The sequence below is a fragment of the Acomys minous genome (genome assembly GCF_964271855.1).
Source record: "Acomys minous genome assembly, chromosome: 9".
In the NCBI taxonomy this organism is placed as follows: Eukaryota; Metazoa; Chordata; class Mammalia; order Rodentia; family Muridae; genus Acomys; species Acomys minous.
In genome coordinates, this window is record NC_140490.1 from 88,347,341 (window position 1) to 88,368,461 (window position 21,121).

Here is a 21,121-nt window from a genome sequence, read left to right on the forward strand (position 1 = left end):
GATCAGAGTCTGCCTGAGCAACTGTGAGGTTTTCCAAACAGCCGCGACCATCTAATGCAACAGCTTGAGGAACTGCCGAGGAACAAGCAGAGGGAGTGGCCGCTTTTGATTGACAGCTCGCAGGACTCCCAGGGCCGAAGGTGAGGTGGTTAATGTTGGCTGTCAATTTGTCGTAATCTGCAAGGCAAACTTCGGGGCATGTCTGAGAGAGAGTTTCTGGACTGAGTCTATTGAGGTGGGAAAGCCCACCCTAAATCCAGGCCGTACCGTTCCTATCCTATCCTGAGTAAAAAGAAAAAAGCCACCGCTATGTGGATGCCTTGTGACTAGCTGCCGTGTGCTCCTGCTGCTATGCATCCCTAGTCATAACGGGCTTGAACCCTCAAACTGTGATCCCAAATAGACCTTCTGTTCCTTGAGTTGTCCTGGTCAGGTATTTAGTGGTCCTAAAAATGACAAAAATAACTAATAAGATGAGGATGCTACTCTGGGATGAGCGTTCGGGAACGGCAGCAATACTATTCACAGCCCTGCTCAACTAGGGAATCAAGAAGACAGTAGCAGTTGAACTAATGCGATTTAGCCTTCTGCTAAGCCCAATTAAGTTCCCAGGAAGACGCAGGTTTGGCTAGATGTGGGGAAGTGTCTGACAGCTGTTACTCAAGCAGGCCGACTGCTAATGCCTGGCACCTGCATATAGGTGTCGAAATAGATTCCTTTATCTGTCATTTCCACCCCCTCCTCTCCCCCCTTTTTTCCTTGAGACAGAATCCCTCTCTATGTAGCCTGGGCTGTCTTGGAACTCTAGGTAGGCCTGGCTGGCCTTGAGCATAGAGATTTGCCTGCTACTGCCTCCCAAGTGCTGGGATTAAAGGCGTGCGCCACCACACTTTACCCAGCTTACCCCACTAGTATTGCCGGCACAACTTGGAGTTCGCTGATTGGGTAGATTAGTTGGCCAATGAGCTTCAGGAATCTACCTGTCTCTGATTGGCCCAGCACCGAGGTTGCTGGACGGGGGTCACTGTGCGCTCAGCGTTTATGTGAGGGCTGGGTATCTGAACGCCTGACCTCATGCTTGCTGATTCAGTCATTTCCCCAGCCCCAGTAAAACTAAACAGAACATCAAGTGGTGCTTGATACAAACATCTGGCATGAAATAGACATTCTCGCCCCTTCCACCCGGGAACTTTTTCTAACAATGCTTAATCCTTAGCTAAACAAATACCCCATAGGAAGGCTGGGCTTCTCCTGCTCTGTCTCTTGGGAGCAAGCCAGCATTTAGACAACTGGTATGACTGAGGATTACAGCCAGCACAGAGGATCCTGGTTCTGTAAGATCCTCTCATATTCTTTAACTATCTTCCTCCTCCTCATCTTCCTCCTCCTCCTCTTCCTCCTCCTCCTCCTCTTCCTCCTCCTCTTCCTCCTCCTCCCCTCCTCTCTTCCTCCCCTTCCTCCTCCTCCTCTTCCTCTTCCCCTTCTTCTTCCTCCACTTCCTCCTTCTTCCTGCTCTTCGGAGCCCTGGCCCTGGCCTTAGAGGAGCCTAAAGAAACACAGTGAATGGCAGAGGAGGGCACACGTGAGAAGTCCAGACAACCCCGCCCCCCCCTTCACTGTATCCTATGATCCTGAGGGGGAGAGAGGACTGTCTTACAGGACCTAGATGGCAGGTTTAAAGTTGGCTATGGTGGTGCACACCCATAACCCCAGCCCTCGGGACATGGAAGCAGAGGGATCAGGAGTTTTAGGTTTGTTTGAAATACACAGAGAGACCCTAGAAACAAGGAACCCCTCCCCAAACACTAACAACCACAGGCTTGGGGTATGACTCAGTGCTTGGAACTCTTGCCTAGCCTGTGAGAGACCTTGGCTTTCAGCCTTAATACAACACACACAGAGACACACACACACACACACACAGACACACACACACACACACACACACACACACACACCCCAAGGAGAGAGAGACTCAGCTTTGACACTTCATTGAATGAGACATATGAATTTTCTAAAGTACGAGGCTATTACTGAGTAGCCAAGAGTGATGAGCATAGCTAAGGAAGTGTCCAAGACCACTAAGATTTCCAGGGTTCAGGAAGATAGAGCAGTGTTGAAGAGACATTGATGAAAATCTAAGATTACCTTAGCCGGTTCCAGTTTATTCAGATGCTTGGTCACATTATTTTCCCCCAGAACATTCTTCTTCTTTATGCTAGACTAGCCGTCCTGTAAGAGTTAAAACAAACAAACAAACAAACAAACAAAAACACAACAGGTTGGTTTTGTCCTTTGTGGATTGGAGGACAAGTATGTAAGTCACAAAATGCGCTCAGCAAATTCATCTCCCGGGATCTGTCGTGGAGGTTGAGGTAAGGGCCTGGTAAAGGCCTTATCAAGACTGGTGACTAGGACAAAGAGACCAGGGCTCTGCCCTCTTTGGGATCCCAGGGAGGGGCATATTTGCACAACGGTGGTGATGATACCGTGCTCTAACCCGCGGGCTCCAGTCCTGCCTCTGTTGGTCCTATCCTATAACCTTGAGCACGCCACTTGAATTTTTAGGTTTCAGTATTCTGGTCTCGGTGATGAAAAGATAATCAGATTAGTTAAATGGATTCCAAACACAGCTGTACAGGCAACTCACGTCATGGAACATTGAGAGCACAGATTCCCGGGCTTGGAGTATCTACCACAGGTTCCAGGATTTTGTTTTCTTAAAGTTTCTTGGATCAGTCTTATTTATGTACACGCGGATGTTAGTCCTTTTCCATCGCTGTGACAAAAATACCTGTTAGAACAACTTAAAAGGAGGAAAGATTTATTTTGGCCCATGGGCTCACAGGTTTTAGTCCATGTCTGTCAGCTTCATTTAATTGCTCTGGGCCACTGGTGGAGAGGAATACAGGGATGGCAGCGGGCTGTGGTGAGCGGGCTGCTCACTTTGTATACGCCAGGAAGCAGACGGGCAGGAAGCAAGCTTGCTGGTGGGTTTCTCGCCTCTCCTGACTCTGTTCCGTCTGGGATCCCAGCCTCACTGGATGACGCCACTCACAGGTGGAGATGTTCTTCTCCATTCCACTGTTGTCCTTAGTGCCCCCTGGCTTTGGTCAGGTCCTCACAGGCACATGCTAAGTGTGCTTTATTATCCAGACAATGAGACCGTACGTTATTCAATGCCCAAGAACGATGAAAGCAGTACAGGATCACCTAAGAGCATCGTGATTTCCAGGGATCAGGAAGGCAGAGGAGCTTCCGAAGGAGCCAAGGGAAGTACGATGGCCTTAGGTGATGCTAGCTCATCAAGCTAATGCAGCTGATGACGTTAACATGGCAACAAGTCAGCAGAGGAGACTCTGGATATGATTGGTCAGTTCTGCTTCATCTTAAAGGGTCCAAATTGTGTTTCTTATCTGCCTAAAAGGGGTGGCAGTGGTGGTGATCTTAGCCTCTGCCCTGTAGGATGAGGTGAGATAATACACCAAAATATTGAGAGAAGTTTTGGGCTCTTTATATCACTCACTAAAATAGACATTTGTCACTTGTGTAGAACTATCAACTTTAAAACTGATTTTGAGCCCACAGATGGAATGCCAGATCTTTTTTTTTTCCTGTTACACATTTCTAGCTGAGGCCACGCTCTTTCTCCCTCTCATGTGTTTGCAATTATTTCCTCTTTAAACCATCCCCCCCCCCTTCCAATCCCACCCTCCACGCCATGCTTGTAAGCTTTCCCTCCCTTTCTCCTGGAATCGTGAACATTGCTCATTAATTTTCTCATTCTTGAGGCAACATTTCACTGGTGTCACTTCCCGTGTTCCTGCAATGAGGTCGGGGATAGGCACTGGCGTTGGAGAAGAGCAAATCAAACAAGGACCTGGGGCGGTGGGTTCCCATGCTTCTGTGGTCAAGGCCGTGCATGGCCAGAGGGATGCTGCTACCCCGGGACTTCTGACCCTGGTCACGCTCAGCTTCCTGCCTGGTTTTCATTGCTTCTTGGCTTGGCCAAAGCCAAACAGTTTGTGCTGGGCCAGCGGTTGTGAAATCTCCAGCAGATTGGAGTGGTATTGTTTATCTATTTTTAGAAGGGTATCCTTGAGGCCACCAAGAGTTGGGGGTGGTGGTGGCTGAGGCTCCTGTGGTATTTTCCTGCCTCTCTCAGGCCTTGCCATCAGGGGATTGACCTCATTTTTTACTCACCCTTGGGAACTGGCTGCAGAGCCATGTCTGAGCTGCTCCGGAATCATCTCAGACTCTTTCTCCTGACTGCCCCCATGGCTGAGCTGCAGACATACTGACTGGCTTCCCTGTCAGAAGAAACTGATCCTGGCCCCGGGCACTGCTCCAGTACATTTCTCTATAGCCACAAAGAAGATGCCACAGACCAGTGTATCCCAATTTACCCGCGGCTCTCCACTTTCCACAAGCTGTTAAGTAAGGGGAAAATTCAAACTGGTGAGAGTCGGTTCTAACCCGATACAAGGCAACAAGTTGAAAATGTGGCTCAGTATAGTCCCTCCTTCTGTTCTCAGCCACCTCTTTATATCATTATGGATCTTGGCCATTGAAATGATTGATGTCATAGGCGCTTGTATTAGCTAGCAAGTTATAAAGGTCACCGTGGCCCAGGGACACAGTAAGAGGACCCACCACTTGCACTGACTGAGTTCTGAGTAAACTATATAAGAATTAGGTGTTGTTCATCTTTTCAGTTTCATTTTTGCCCACTATTTGGAGATGGTGGGGGTGTTCCCCAGTGTCTGTGAATGAATGGGTTTCTAGATCTTTGGCCTCAGAGACTGCAGACACAGTTCCCAGGCGTTGGCAGGACAAAGTGTATGGTCCAAACCGATATTTTCTGTCTGAGTGTTGCTCTCTTTATCTACCGAAAAGAAAATATATGAAATATACAACTACCGTGAAGCTATACCCCAGGCCCCCCTCCCCCCAATCAATTCTTTTCAACATTTCTCTCATTCTGTCCTGCTCTTTCAACCCGTTCTTTGTCTTAACGAGGCAATTTTGCTTTGTAACGTAGCACCAGGCAATGACATGGGTCATTGACTCCTAAAAGTACACCTGCCACCTGCTTTGGGCAGTGAGTGGATGAACAGACCCCTAAAAAAAAAAACAACACGAGAATATAAAACCCATTTAACAACCTTACAGCCAACGGAGCCTTAGTTTTCATATATTTTCTTTTTATTGCCAAAATGTTATGAAGTAAAAATCAAGGCTCCACCTTGTTTCTGCTTTTAGGGCCAAGTCCTTTTGTCTCTAGCCAACTGGGTAGTGCTTTGTTCAGATTTAATTTGGTGATTTTTTTTTTATTTGATATACCACCTGTGTTCCACATAATTTTTTTTTAATCCCTCAGAGACACCTGGATTATCAGGTGATATGGCTTTAGTTATAGACATTGGTTTATTGAGATTGGGAAATACAAATTATGGGGGGGGGAGGGCGGGGGTAGACCAGATGTCCAAGCAGGTGGTTCATATATGCCTCAAGATATTTAAAACATTGGGAATAAGGGATCTATTTAAAAAATGCAAGCAGCTGCCTGGTCCTGCTGTGTCCACTGGTCCTGCTGTGTCCATGGCTAAACCCTCAGGTGCCTGGCTGGTGTTGAGTACAGGCTGCCATGGCTTGCTTGCATTCTGCACAATGTTCACTTCCATGCTCGCCCTCTCGACCCTCCCATGGCTTTTGGGATGAGAGCAGCATCCTTTGCATGCCCACAGGCCTGGGCAACCTGACTCATGCCTACCTTTCTGCCTTCATCTTGTTTCTTACAGCTGCATCTGACGCACATCCAGTGCTAACCTTGTGTCAGATTCTTCCCTTTCCCAGAACAGCGCAGGAGGAAGGTTCTGCTGTTTCCCCTCCTATAGGGGAAGGGACTGAGGCCCAAAGAAGTCCCATCACTTGTCCAAGGACATACGGCTAAGAGGAGTGGGGCCTGGGATTGACACCCAGGCGGCCAGTCCCTCAGAGTCCTTGTCTCTCACTCTGCCTTCAAGTCCTGAGGTTCCCCCCTACATAGGACCTCTGTGTTCCTGCTCACCACCCCACGAGCTTTCACCCCAGGGTCCCTCATCTTTGGCTTTGCCTCAAACGTTGCTTCCTCAGAGAGGCCTGATGGCACCCAGTCTTCCAGCTGACAGAGTTAGGTGATCTCAAGGAGTACCCTCCAACAGGAGCGTCTGTGACAAAGGAACACTGCCCTTGTGCCACCCAGTGGGGAGGCTGCCAGCTATACTTTTTGCACCAAGTGTGAATGCAGAATGGAATTACTCGATTTTAATACATTATAGGTTACATGAGCACAGCTGTGGAGTGGTCACCTGTTTGGACTTATGTTGGGGGGAGAACAGGGGGGAGCACCTGAACAGGGAGGGAGCACCTAAACAGGGGGGGAGCACCTGAACAGGGAGGGAGCACCTGAACGGGGGGGAGCACCTGAACAGGGAGGGAGCACCTGAACAGGGGGGAGCACCTGAACAGGGGAGGAGCACCTGAACAGGGAGGGAGCACCTGAACAGGGGGGGAGCACCTGAACAGGGGGGGAGCACCTGAACAGGGGGGAGCACCTGAACAGGGGGGGAGCACTTGAACAGGGGGGGAGCACTTGAACAGGGGGGGAGCACCTGAACAGGGGGGAGCACTTGAACAGGGGGGAGCACTTGAACAGGGGGGGAGCAACTGAACAGGGGGGGAGCACCTGAACGGGGGGGAGCACCTGAACAGGGGGGGAGCACCTGCTGGGAGAGTAGACACAGTGGTCGCCGCTGTCCACACCATCCTTCACCCCTTCCTTTCTGCCTGTCCCATCCTCCCGGGAAGGAGCCACCTCAACTTGTCTCCATCAGAGACCAGTGTGGACAGGGACCGTCTGACACCTCAGGACAGGCGGTGCTGTAGCAGCTGCTGGTGTCAGGGCCGTGTGTGAACCCAACTCTGAGAGTCACGAGTTCTGTGGCCCTCGGGTTCCCCATTGGGGAAAAGCGAGGTTTTCTATGTACGGAATAAATGAGGGTAGCAGTGGTGGCGCAGAAGGTCAAGTGCTTGCTCTGCAAACATGAAGACCAGAGTTAGATGTTTAGAACAAGGAGGGAGAGAGGGGAGGGAGAAGAGAGGGGGAGTCAAGAGAGGTGGTGGTGTATGCTTGTAACCCCAGAGCTGGGAGGTGGAGACAGAAGGACCCCTGAGGCTGATTGCCCTGCCAACCTAGTGAGTTCCAGGCCAGTGAAGAGACTGTCTTAGAAAACAAGGTGGATGGTTCCTAAATGTGACAGTGGAGGTTGTCCTGTGGCATCTACCATCACACACAGACACATACATACATACACACACATACCACAAACACACACACATATATACACACGCATACCACAAACACATACACATACATACAAACATACACATACATACATGCACATATATACCACAGACACACATACATACATACACACACATACCACAAGCACACACACATATATACACACAAACACAAACACACACACACATCACACACACACATACCACACACACACACACACACACACACAAAATGAACAATTGGTAGTTATGATAGTGGATGCTTTGGTATCTTACAGCAGTTTCCCGGGTACTTTTTCACTCAGCCCTCCCAGTTAGCAGAGAGATAGAGGGGTCATGATGAGAAGACCGCGCGGCACAGGCACAGGCACAGCGGTAGAGACCCGGCTGGCTGGGCTCAGCGGCTTCCCTCCCCACTGTTTACCTCTTGTCTCATTATGTGTAGAGTCCCAGGCTTAGAAGCCTCTGCTTGCTCTGTTTGCAGTCCCTCCCTGGCCAGATGCAAGAAAGAGACCCACGGTGTGCGGTCCTGTGGGGCAGCTCAGGACAGCTGTGGGGCCCAGGAGACTGAACTCGGTGGGGGGACAGGCAGACCCCTCCTCCACTGTAGGTCAGAGGCTCTGAAGCCTGGGACAACGGAGGAGCAGAGTGCCAGGTGTCCCTGAATGGGCTCTGGTGACCCCACTGTGACCTCTGACCTTTCATAGATTCAGTGGGTCACATAAGCCTGTCCAGCTGGGCGAGGTCAGCCTCTCTTGCTTTTGTCAGGGCGGCCTGCATTCATGCTCTGGAAATTCTGCTGAGGGCTTGTTTAAGGGGACTCTAGTTTGCAAAGAGACCTCATCCAGCAGTTGATGGGAGCAGACACGGAGCCCCACAGTGAAATACGAGGCACTAGGCAGAGCTCGGGGAGCCCTGGGGAGGAGGCAGCAGAAGGGTCAGGGGTGCCATGAGAATATGATCCACAGAATCACCTGACTGGGACTCACGAGGGTTCACAGAGATCAGGGAGCCTGTATGTGTCTGACCCAGGCCCTCTGCATACGTGTTATGGTTGGGTAGCTTAGTGTTCTTGTGGGACTCCTAACAGTGGGAGTGGGAGGGGCTGTCCCTGACTCTGCTGCCTACATGTGGGACTCTTGTCCTCCTGTGACGTTGCCTTGTCCAGCCTTGATGTGATGGTATTGTAGCTTCTTATGTAGTGTGTTTACGTGCCTGGAAGGCCTGTTCTCTTCTGGGGGGGGGGGGAGAGGGAGGTGGGTGAGAGATTTGAAGGAGGCGGAACTGCAGCCCAGATGTAATACATGAGAGAATTTTTTAAAAGGTGGGGGGAGCAGCTGTTCCTCCAGCTGTGTCAGTCTGAAGTCACATGACTGCCAGCAAAGCCTGCTGGTCAGTATTGCTTTGCCCACAGCCTGCCTAGGACATGGGTGAGAGGCCTCCAGAGGATAAGCCTGGTGGAGTCTCCATGCAGATTAGCTGTCTAAGAGTGAGCCCTGGCCCACGTTGGATTTGGTGGTGCTTAGAGAGAGAGAGACAAGCTGTCTGTGAAGGAGTGAGAGGTACAGATCAGGGAAGGGGTGGGGAGCAGGGAAAGGCTGCTGGGTTTGGTGGTGTTAGTCATGGGCCACAGCTCTGTTGCCTGTGTGTGAGAGGAAGGTCTGCCCCTGACTCGATTCTTCCTGAATCGAATGTGTGTGTGTGTGTGTGAGCAGACATGGACCTGCTGAAGCATCCCAACCAGAGACTCCTGTGAATACTCCTAAGGCGTGAACAGCTCCGAACTATGTTGAATAAGCTACATCCTTCGCTACCTGAAACAGAGGGATACAGATTTTTTTCTGCAGAACATCTCAGCATCCTTGGCTTCTGGGTCACCAAACTCCATCACCACTTATGTGTCTTGCCATATGTTTTAGGATGATCAAGTCTGACCTTTTAAAAGGGAAGACTTAATTTTTTTTAAAAAAAAACCTCTTAATTAAAACTCTTAATTTGAAAACAACTCTTAAATTTAATAAACACTATTAAACAAACTTCATAAAGTATTTGGAATCTTTTGTAGCACTTTGAATGTGAACCAGTAGGATAACTTACGTGTGTGTGTGTGTGTGTGTGTGTGTGTGTGTGTGTGTGTGTAAGAAGGCATCACAAAGGATAAAGCCAGCGTTTATAAAGTAAGTACTCGATGTGTGGAGATTATGCCACACATATGACTGTAGTTACTTATTGATAAGCCAAGTGTCATTTTATTAGTCAGGGAAACCGAATCTCAGGGATTTCAGCTATCCAAGGCAGCCAGGATGACTCCCAGGCCAGTGGATGTCTTGTGACTAATGGGCATTCGGGACAAACACTGTGTCACCTAAGGAGGATTTGTTTCCATTCTGAGCAGAGCACAGTAGGAAGGGGCATGGCTTTGTTATTCAGAACAGCAGGCATTTTGAAATGTATTAACTGTCTACACCTGAAGTTTTCTTTTTTGGTATTTTCAGACTGAAATTGACCACAGTAATGGAAAAATCTGAAAAAGAACTTTACGGAAAAGGGGGAGTTGCTATGATTTGTGTTTCAAACTCTTCCCCAAAGGTATGTTAAGACTTTAGAGGTGAGAGAGACTTTGAGACATGGAGCCTCAGCTCGGGGCGGAGGTGTCTTTAGGTCACTGGGAGGATGCTCTGGAAGGGGATATTGGAACCCTGGACTCTTCTTTCCCTTTGTTTCCCAGGAGGGCAGGGTTCCTGTATCACTTGCTCCCACCATGATGGGTGGTACCCAGCACAGACTCAGAGCCATAGGATCAAGTGGCCACAGAGTAAAGCCTCTGAAAACAGGAGCTCAAACAGACCTTTTCATCCTTTAAGTTTACTGTCACAGGCATTTTGCTGCAGTAACAGGAAGTTGGCTAAGGCAAGAGGATGAGATAGTACAGCAAGGCTGCCCAATTCACTCAGGTTCTTTGTACTTGGCACAGGGCATGGCATGGTTCATGGGAATGTCCAGCAAAGTGTCCACAGAATGGATCCAGGCATCAGTGACCAGTGGAGGGATAACTAAAGAGATAAAGCAGGAAGATGCGAGGTCATGATGGTAGCTCATGAACCCCAGGCCCAGGCCGGTCAAAAACAACGGGCAACCTCCTCTGAAGCTGACTGGACTCTAGGCAATAGAAGCCAGCCTGTAGAAGGTGAGCACTTTTGTTTTTACTTAGTAGATTTCATTTCATGCCCCGGGGCTGCTACTCAGACATCCTGGTGTACCTTAAGTAGAAATGGCTTATATATTGTGCTTTATAGAACAGGTTTGCACATGTATTAAACATATACATGTTGCATATGCAGCACGCACACACACACACACACACACACACACACACACACACACACACACACACACGGCTGGGGGAGGAGAGCACAGGATATATATTCCCCTAAACTGTCAGTGTGGCTGTCCCTGCTGTGATGACGGCTAATTCATTGGATTGAAAATGATACTGAGGTTGACAAAATAGAAAAAGGAAAAGTACAAATAATTTAGCAAGCCTCCTTGAGTTATTGTTAACATTTTATCTAACTTGTTTCAATTTGTTTGTTTGTTTGTTTGTTTTTTCGAGACAGGGTTTCTCTGTGTAGGCTTGGCAGTCCTAGCCTTGCTTTGTAGACCAGGCTGACCTCGAACTCACAGCGATCCACCTGCCTCTGCCTCCTGAGTGCTGGGATTAAAGGCGTGCGCCACCATGCCCGGCTCAAATATTTTTTATACAAACAAAAATAATAAACCTAAAGTGTGGGTCAGCTAGATGGCTCAGTGCTTTCTATGAAGCCTGGTGATCATTCTTTGATACCCAAGATCTAAATGGTGGGAAGAGAGAACTGACTCTTGTTAATTTGTCTTCTAGTTTCGACATGCAGACTGTGGCGTGTGCATGCACATGAAAACATATATACACACATGCACATATGACTGCAAACATACATACATACACACAATGAATAAAATATAAAAACTAAATTGGAAACCAAGAACAAAACCTGAAGATTTCGTCAGGGTCACCCCTTTTTTCCCTCAGTCGGTATACTTCTGCCCCCCCTTTTTCCTCTGCCTGCATCAATCACTTCACACCCACAGCAGCTGCCAGTGTATTTGGAGTGGTTTCCATCCCGTCGTTTATATTTGGCAGTGCTATTTTTAAACAACAGATAACACGAAATAATGAAATAATTTATTTTTCTGAACACGCTTTCCCCCCCTTCTTTTAGCAGCCAGAATGAGAGATATAAAAAAAAAAAATCTCAGTTTTTAAAAAAGATGTATCTCGGTTTTTAAAATGTGTGTTTGTGTGTGTGTGTGCACATATGTGTGTGTCTCTGTGTGTATGTCTGTATGTGCGTGTGTGTGTGCACATATGTGTGTGTCTCTGTGTGTATGTCTGTATGTGCATGTGTGTGTGCACATATGCTGAAGCAAGAGAAGGATGTTTAGTGGCCTGCACTGTCACTGTCCTCCTTATTTCCTTGGGACAAAGTCTCTCATTGAACCTGAGCTAGGTGGACAGCCAGCTAGAGTCAGCAATCCCACGGCACTGAGCTTTTACATGTATGTGACTCCCATCTTGGGAAGCAAGGGCTCATACCCACTGAACAGTCTCCCTAGCCACTTCTCTCTCTCTCTCTCTCTCTCTCTATATATATATATATATATATATATATATATATATATATATATATACACACACACATATATATACACATATATACATATATACATATATATTGTGTGTATAATACATATATGATATATACATATATGGTATATATATTATATATACATATATACATACATATATATATGTACACACACACACAATATATATATATATCAGAGACCTAAGCATCTGCCAGTTTTAGGATCCCCAAGGGTCAGGGGTGGGGCTCAGGGCTTGTTCCCCTCAGACAGTAAGGAGTGATTCTGTACTTATAACCTCACAAGGACTCTCAGTCCATATTTCATGTACTCTTTCTAGAAGCCTTGTGGGGGAGGGGGCGGTACCAGTTACCAGCAGGCACAACTGTCCCACTGCTCAAGCAAGGCGACAGACAGCCCAGTGGTGGGACAGCAGTGAGCAGCCCCAAGCCCTTGTCCTCAGTCGCCAGGACTTCTGTCTGGAACTCTGTTTTCTTTCACTCATTTTTTTCCCCCTGAAAATCTGTCCCCCTGGGGCACCACTTTCCGTTACAAAAGGTGATTTGTTTTGGAAATGTTTGAGTAAAAGCAGTTCTGTGATTCTTGGTTTTCAGAGCGTGGAAAAACACATGCTGTTTGTTTGTATTTTCAACAGATAGTCACTCATAAATTATTCCTTCTTTGCTGATTACTCCAAATGCCATCTGATAGCATTTCTAAGAATAACTGGCGAGGGAGAAGTGAATCAAGAAATCAATTAAGCCAGGTGTGATGGCGCACACCTTTAACCCCAGCACTCCAGGCAGGCAGGCAAGTGGATCGCTGTGAGTTCGAGGCCAGCCTGCTCTACAAAGTGAGTCCAGGACAGCCAAGGCTACACAGAGAAACCCTGTCTGAGAGATGGGGGCGGGGGAAGTTTCGACTTCCAAATCTCACCTGACCTGAGAAGGTCTGTGAACATAATGGCCGGGCTCCATACGGTGCTGTGTGACTCAGAAAGTCCATTCACAGAGAGGGTTGCAGCAGCTTGCCCTCCCAACAAGGTGGAGAAGAGGCTAGCTTTCTCCTCATTCTATAGATAAAGTGAGGAGAGTGTTTAAAGATGTGGTGACTGCCTGGGGTCACCTGCCTGGACACTGACTGTACCGTCTCTCCAGCTAAGGGATCTATCTGTGGTCTTTCTGCAGGGAGGGGAGGGGGCTGATTGAGGCTCTGCTGGGATTGTCCACGAGGCAAAGCACCCTTGACTAGAACCCCGGCCCCTGCAAACCTCCTATCTTCTATAAAAAGAAGTATCTAGATGCTCTAGAAAGGACCAGAGAAGAGCCTATGATCCAAGGAGAAATCCCAAAAGATAAATGTCTCAGATCAGGCATATTTCTCTACCTCACTTTGTCTTTTTTTTTTTTTTTTTAAAGGCAATCAGGATGGAACTCGGATCTTGTTGACTAGATTAGACTGGTTAGCCAGCGAGCCCCACAAATTTTCCTGTCTCTGTTTCCCCAGTGTGAGGTTACAGGCACAGCATGGCCTGGGTGCTGGATATTAAATTCCTCCTCTCACTTGTGTGGTAAGCACCTAACTGACAGAGCTTCCCCACCCCCACCTCACCTCACATCTCCCCCCTTGTCTTCCTTTCTTCCTTACTTTCCCTCCATACCCTGTGGCCTCTTGCTGGGGCCTGCCTTCTCCTCCCCAGCCCCTGGCCACTGCCAAGGCTCCGCCCTCCCTGTCTTTTCCAGACACAGGATCCAGAATGGCCACCTTGCCTCTTACCCACCATTGGTTGGATCAAGCGCCAACAGTGAGGAACCAGACTCCTGGAGTGTCAGCTACAAATCTGAGAAAAGAATACCTGGCCTAGTTTGGTTTAGGGGCCTTGTATATGGGGCCAGGGTGCCGTGAATCCAGTGCACGCATACGGTGCTCTTAAGTCCATGCTGAGTCCAAAACAGGGGCCTCCACTTGGAATTAGAAGGCTGGTGTGTCTCCTCTTTGACTCTCGGCAATTGTGGGACCTTGAACAAGGAGCTCATTGACTTCTGCACCCAACCCCTGAACCTCTCCTCTGTTATTAAAGTAAGGATGCAACGAGAAAAGGTGTGTACCTTGCTTGGTACCCCACACACTGAGGTACTGCTTAATCTCCTGCACTTCTCTCCTTCGGATACTCTTGAGAAATGCCTTCTCTGTCCTGAGTCACCTCCCCCAGGAAGCCTGCCCAGCTGCAAGTCAGAGTGAGAACGAATTTCTTCTGTGTTGACCACAACTTATGTACTGTCCTTTCATAAAGGTCCTCTTGGCAAGAGAGTCTAAGAAAAGTGTTCTTTTTTTGGGGGGGGGGGCGGGACAGGCTCATTGGAATGGTTCACTTAGCTTTATTCAGTAATAGAGCTTTTATCTGGCCTCAGGGCTGCTCAGTCTTCTCTCATGTGGGTGTGGGTGACATGGGAAGCTTCTAGGCAAGAAGATGTTCTTCTCTTTCTCCTTTTTTCTATCTAGTTGGAAGTCACACAGTAGCAACCCTGTTGGCCAGTGTGCATTCCTAGGCAGAACCTGTGGAGCAATTTGCTGGGGGGTTTATTCATAGCAAGGTATCACTGTTAGTCCACTAGCCTGCCTCTAGGTTGCTTAGCAACCTCTGACATCATTGCCTGCCAGGAGCCCAGGATAAAAAGGAGAAACCTGCCCTCTTGCACTCTCTCTGCCCTTCCCTCTGATTCCCTGTCTCTCTCATGGCTCACTCAGACTCTATGTCCTCATCTTCTTTCCTTTGCCCTTCTCACAAGAATAAACACACCACACCTGGTTACACTGCGTGTAATTTCATAGTGATAACAATCACAATGTTGGGGGTTTACCTGACAGACATGTATTACCCTACAGCCCATGAGGTTTCAAGCCAGCGATCATGGCTGTTCTAAAGGCTGCTGAGTGCCACCAGGTCTCCCCCTCCAGGGGACATGGTCAAAGGTGAGGCACCAGAGTATGTGAGGAAGTTATATCCCACTCTCCACTCTACTGTGGAGAACGTTCTGACCATTGGCTAGATCTGGGTAGGGGTTTAAAGTTTTACGGCCTGTATTGTCCTTGGCTGGTGCCTTAGTTTGAGCGGGACCCCTGGGCCCAAATCTGCCTATCATAATGTTCTACTTGTAGGTTTCTAGGACCCTCTGGATCCTTCTACTTTGCCATTCTCCCATGCTTCTCTCATCTAGAGTCCCAATAGAATGTCCTCCCCTCTGTCTCAGCCTCCTGGTAAGTGAAGGCTTTCGTGGTGGCACTCAGAGGAAGGACAGCAGGTTACCAAGAAGAGACTTGATACCCTATGAGCATATACAGGGGGAGGTAAAAAAAAATAGGGGAGGGGAATAAGGGGAAAATGGGAGGGAGGGAAGAATGGGAGGATACAAGGGATGGGATAACCATTGAGATGTAACAAGAATAAATTAATAAAAAAAGGAGAAAAATAAAGGCTGCTGAGGATGTGAGACGCTCGAGGCCTCTCTCATTGGATCGCAGATGACTGTCATTTCTCTGTGGCCTCATGTCATCCTCCCTTTGTAGGAGTGGGTGTGTAGATTTTCCATCCTTATGGGGACACTGGTCATAGGGCATTACAGGCACATCTGGATGACTTCATACTCACTTACCCGCATCTGCAAATGACTCTGTTTTCAACTGAGGCCATGTTCTGAGGCCCTGGAGGTTTGGAGAAACAATATAGCTGCTATAAGCCTTGCAAACAGATACTCCAACTGGATACCTGGCTCACCTTTCAGGACTGGCTGCAGCCCTCAATGCAAATTGCTCCCAGAGTAGCCAAGTGTCTGTCTGCGAGTGTACAGTCTTGAACATGGACAGCCCTAAGGGCTACCCTGGCTTCAGGGTACCCCTTGGGCCTGTGGCATCTTTATCTGCAGCTCCTCCTCTGCAGGCTGGCTTTTACTCCTGCTTGGTTGGCGCTGATCTAAAGGCCAGTCTTCAATGAACTCGAGGTCAGCTTTGAGTCGCCTCCCTAGATTTACCACCGAGGACCCAGAGCTGAGAAGACGCCTGTGTACCTGGCACCACCGACGACAATTAGGGTCTCAGACTGTCTACAGCTGGCTGCTATCTGCAGACTGTCACTGCATCAGAGCCTGTGCCCTAGGGCTGCAAAGGAGCCTGCTGAGGGTACTTTTCCAGATCTCCAAATTCTGTGGACACAGCATAACACACGCTGCAGTCCGCCTCCCCCCCCCCCAAGTATGTCTACACACCACTAAAACACCCTTGTTTGCGCGTTTTACCCAGGATGTTGGAAAACTAGCTGGTTGTGTTACATGCACTGAGCCCGGAGGCGTGCATCTGGCATTTGGGATGCACCGCTGATACAGAACACACTGAACTTTGACTGAGGACCCCAGTTCAGCTATAAGTCATCTCTTCCCATTGCTAGTCTTCAACTCTAAAACATCACCGGGTTATCTGAAATTCCTTTGTTCTTTCTGTTTCAGAAAGTTGCATGAGGCTCAGTGGCTAGGACAGCAGAGCCAGGCTAGGACAGCAGAAAGGTCAGTAGCGAACGTCTAAACACAAGGTGCCATCACCACCACGGCTTTTGACATTAAAAGGCTGTGTTGGTTGCACGCAGGTTGTGAGGAGAAGCTTAACAGATGGCACTTCGTTAATGCCCCAAGGGCCTCTTTACTGGGGGATTTTCCACTGAACGCAGCTTTCTTTCAAAGTTTTGTTTTGAAACCGGAGAGGCAGTGAGGAGTCTGGGCTAACCCGAGATGCTGGGCTGAGCCACTCAAGCAGCAGAGCGTGCAGGGCAGGCCTTTTATCCCCACTTGAATCAATTGAACCTTCAGCTGACCTGCGAGGAGGTAGCTTTGCTGGCCCTGCTAGACCACGTGCAAGAGGCAGGCTTACAGCGTTTCCCAGTGATAAACGTGCCGAAATGAGCTAATTCATGACAAGGTAAGTATACAGATGCAGGTTTATTGGCAGCACCTCACTAGTATTTGCACGCTCAGAGTGAGCGAGAGAGCGAGAGCAGAAACACGGGGGTGGGGTGGGGGGGAGGAGAGGAAATGCAGAATGAAGGAAGGGGGCGGAGGGGGTGTGTGTGGGAACCAACATGGTGAAGAGCCTCTGGGGAAGGAAGCCCCGCCCCTGGGCTGGGGAGGTCAGGATAGAGGGCAGGGTCTGCCAGCCATGCCCTACAACAGGTAGGGACCAAGGGATGCAGGGAGAACCTGGAAGTCAGGGCTGCCTGGGTTGAAAAGGCACTCCAGCTGCTTGTTTAGGTCTGAAGGCCCGCATCCCGGCAGTGTCAGGACTGAGCTGAGCAACATAACTCCTGATTTTTATCTCGGTGTATCTTTGACAGGGCAGATTTTTTTGGCGGGGGTGGGGGGGGGGTGAGGGGGGTGGGGGGAGGGGGGAGGGGGAGGGGGGAGGAGAGGAAGAAGTAACTGAGGGGATCATAGCAAGATTGGGCTTGGGGAAAAATCTTTATCCATCTAACCCAACCTTCCCTATTTCTGTCAAGGCCCAGAGAGGTGTAGGTGCTCACAAACTGCACCCAGCTCTGCTCTAGGGAGACCAGAGGACTTCTAACCTCTTAGCTGCTTGGCTTATTTACCACTCCTTAGGGGTTGTTGGGGGCAGCTACTGAATGGTTTTATCGGAGTTGGTGTGGGAGTGGAAAGGTTGGACCCTGATTTTGCACTTCAGTAACAGGGTCCTCTCTCTGGTGTGGCCAGGTTTTCGGTAGATGGGTCGACTGGTGTATAATGGGACAGCGGGGGTGGGGGGGTGGGGGGAGGAGGGGAGGGTGGCACCATGGCGGGCAGTGCCAAGGTGTGCCTCCTGAGGGATTACATGCCATTCAACAGATCTGGTATAAAGGAGGTTTACTGTGGTAAAGGGGGAAGCACTCATGACAGAGAGAGGGCAGAGAGAGAGGGAGGGAGGGAGGGAGGGAGGGAGGGAGGGAGGGATAGAGGGAGAGAGGGGGAGGAGAGAGAGAGAGAGTACGCCGTGGCAGGGTGTCCTTTTATCTAGCACACACCTGGCGGCAGCCGCAGCTGCTGCGGGTGATGACGTAAGCTGTTGCTAGGACCCTGAAGGCAGGCTAGTGTGGTTGCCTGTAAACACTGATCCCTAACCATTGCCAATGGGCAGTGATCTCAATGATCTAACTCAGGAGTGTTACAGCAGGTTGAAGTCAGGCTTCTTACCAGAGCTTGGGTGAGACCCTGGGCCCTGATGCTTCCTAACAACCCCGATTCTGTCCCCCACCGCCCACAGTCCAATTTAAGACACAATTACTAATGAAAAGCAGGGAAAGGGAATTTATTCAATGTAGCCACACTGGGAAGAGGAACAAAGAGGTGCAGTGAACTCCGGCAAGCCCATCTTGAGTGTCATGAAAGAGGTTTAACATTTAAACAGAGGGCGGGAGGTCTGTACAGCTATGCAGACCTGGCCAAGGCGTGGCCTCGCCCATCACCACTGTCCAGGCTCCAGTTTCTGCGGCAAAGCAGTCTGACAGGTGTCAGATCTGTGTGACACATCTTTCCAGGAGACAACTTCCTCTTCTGGCTGACCCTAACCAGGCTTCTTTCTGGTCTTTTCCTTTACCCATTACAAAAGTCCTGGAGAATTCCAAATGTTGGGATTCATTGCTTCATTAGTCTGATAGCCAAAGGGAGCGACGACACAGGTGCCACTCTGTAATCTCGTCATTCTTGCCAGGATGGTCACAGTCAACAGACCATCCGAACCCAGGGGAAGCATCCCTCCATGAAAGCCCCACTTTGGGATATCCTTCTAGAATCTTCTAGGGGAAAAATTGCAAACATTCCTGGAGTGCAGCTGAACTCTGTGGACAGCTGGTGGTTCTGTCTGCCTGGCATTGCCTTGGCCGGGGGGGGGGGGGGGGGGGAACGACGACGACACGACATCTGTCCTTCTTGCTAGATTATCTTAGCTTGGCTTTCAGCTTGGCTTGGCAGCCTGGGTAGCTGAGACTAGCCTTAAATCTTCCTCTGACTCCTCTTACGGATGAGGGAGTGAGCTGGGCAAGGGGTGGGTGGTGATGGTGTAGGGGTCCTATCCCTCTAGAGCTGAGATGCTAGCCCAGACAGAGGGCCGGATAAGTCGTAGGGCCATTTCCGGGCCACAGAGGGTGCCAAACAAAGGTGTGGCTCTGTTGTGTTGGTCATTTGGGCGAAGGTCTTTGCAAAGAGAGGTGGGGGTGGGGTTCTGTTTCAGAGGTGGATCCAAGGGAAGGGGAATACCAGTACCGTGACCCCTAACTGTCTCCTCAACTGCCTCCTTACCAAGGGAATCAGCATGTATTGATAAAACAAGGACATTGGGACGAAACCAAGCACAGGATTATCACAGAAAACATAGGAATTCCCAAAGAAATTAAAACCAGGCTCCTGGAATCTTGCCCCAGACCTAGCTGCTATAGCTGCTGGGCTTGTGCCCTCTCGATATTTGGCATTTATGTGCGTGCACAGAGGCTGACCTAAAACAACCCTCTTTCCTGCGTAATGTTTGAGCCTCCTGAGAGGTCAGGCAGGGTAAGTCCAAATAAAGACGACTGATGACTGGCCTGGTGAAGGTTAAGGACCAAAACAAGAAATGGCCCCACAATTAACAATAAAGGCTTCAGCTTCCTGTGGGAATGCTAAAAGGGCAGAGGGATCCTCTTGGAGAGGCTGTGGCTACAGGGCAGGACACCAGGCTGCTCCTTGCTAAAGCCTTCCCACTGCTGCACCCAGCTGGAAGCTAGAGGCCAGCGGAGCCGGGATGGAAGGGACACACCACCGCCGTCCACCTCTGGGGTAAGAGAAGGAGCAGAGAAGGGATTCAGAGGAAGGAGGTGGCACGTGACAAATCTTTTTCTCTTGGGAAAAAGGAGTAAGTTTGGAATCAGAGGGGGGCCATGGGGACTATTGTGCAAGGAAGTGAAAGTCAGAAGTGAGAAAAGCCATTCCAGTCCATTGTATGTGTGTGTGTATTTTTCCACCTACATTTTTACCTACATATTTACTTACATTTCTATCATCTATCTAATCTATCTATTTACCTACCATCTGTTTATTGATAGACATTAACTACATTTCTATCATCTATCAATTATCTACCTATCATCTATCTATCATCTATCTGTCTGTCTGTCTATCACCATCAACATCATCACCATCATCATCATCATTATTATTATTATCTATCTATCTATCTATCATCATTATCATCATTAATATTATCTATTAATCATCTCCTATCTATCATCATCATCATCATCATTATTATCTATCTATCTATCCATCTATCTATCTATCTATCATATCTCTCTCTCTCTCTCTCTCTCTCTCTCTCTCTCTCTCTCTCTCTCTCTCCCTCTCCCTCTCCCTCTCCCTGTCATGCTCTCTGTCTCTAAATCCTAGGGGACAATGAGAAGCAGTATAGATTAATATCAGTGCAGTTATAGAACCAGAGCAGGATGGTTTGAGCTGAGCACTAAGGGGTCACTTACCATCTGGTCAAGCTTGAACTGGTGATTTCCTTCCAAGGCTCAGTTTTTTTTTTCATGTCACAATGAGACTCATAGTGCTTAGGAGACCTGGATGAGTAAATAATATTAGAAGCATTACCTGACACACACTAGGATGCTACACCAACAAGTCACCTTACAGAGAGTGGTGATTTCCCCACCCCCCTTACCCCCCTTACCCCCACCTCCCTACCCCTACCCCCCCCCCAAGACAGGGTTTCTCTGTGTAGCCCTGGGTGTACTGGACTCAGACTAGTGAATATTTAGATAACACTTTTTGGCAGAAAAAAGAAAAAGGCCAGTTCAGTTCTTATGTCAGTGTGTGTGTGTGTGTGTGTGTGTGTGTGTGTGTGTGTGTGTGTATTCTTTTCCAGGTTCAATCTTTGGAAAGAACATCCTCCAGGAAAGAAAAGATTGAGTGATTCTCACAGAGGGGTTAAGAATTCACCAGACCCTGGCAGGTAGGAAGGTAAACTATTTGTTTACCAGACCTAGAAAAGAGAGAAAGGGAGGGAATGGGGAAGGGGGGGGGGT

At 48.9% G+C, this 21,121-nt stretch overlaps 3 long non-coding RNA genes across 3 annotated transcripts in view; 2 read left to right on the plus strand and 1 right to left on the minus strand.

Moving 5' to 3' along the window:
- LOC311605635 lies at positions 1–10,584 on the plus strand. The gene is made up of 3 exons (XR_014782037.1): positions 1–140; positions 9,840–9,933; positions 10,319–10,584. It is a non-coding gene; the product is annotated as an uncharacterized lncRNA (long non-coding RNA).
- LOC311605636 overlaps positions 10,222–21,121 on the minus strand; it is a 16,847-nt gene continuing 5,947 nt past the window's right edge. The window contains exons 2-3 of the long non-coding RNA XR_014782038.1: positions 20,570–20,656; positions 10,222–10,397 (exon numbers count right to left, since the gene is read on the minus strand). This is a non-coding gene — a long non-coding RNA (uncharacterized lncRNA). The remainder of the gene's footprint in view (positions 10,398–20,569; positions 20,657–21,121) is intronic.
- The window catches only part of LOC311605633, a 27,466-nt gene continuing 18,110 nt past the window's right edge, over positions 11,766–21,121 (plus strand). The window contains exons 1-2 of the long non-coding RNA XR_014782035.1: positions 11,766–11,940; positions 20,962–21,048. This is a non-coding gene — a long non-coding RNA (uncharacterized lncRNA). The remainder of the gene's footprint in view (positions 11,941–20,961; positions 21,049–21,121) is intronic.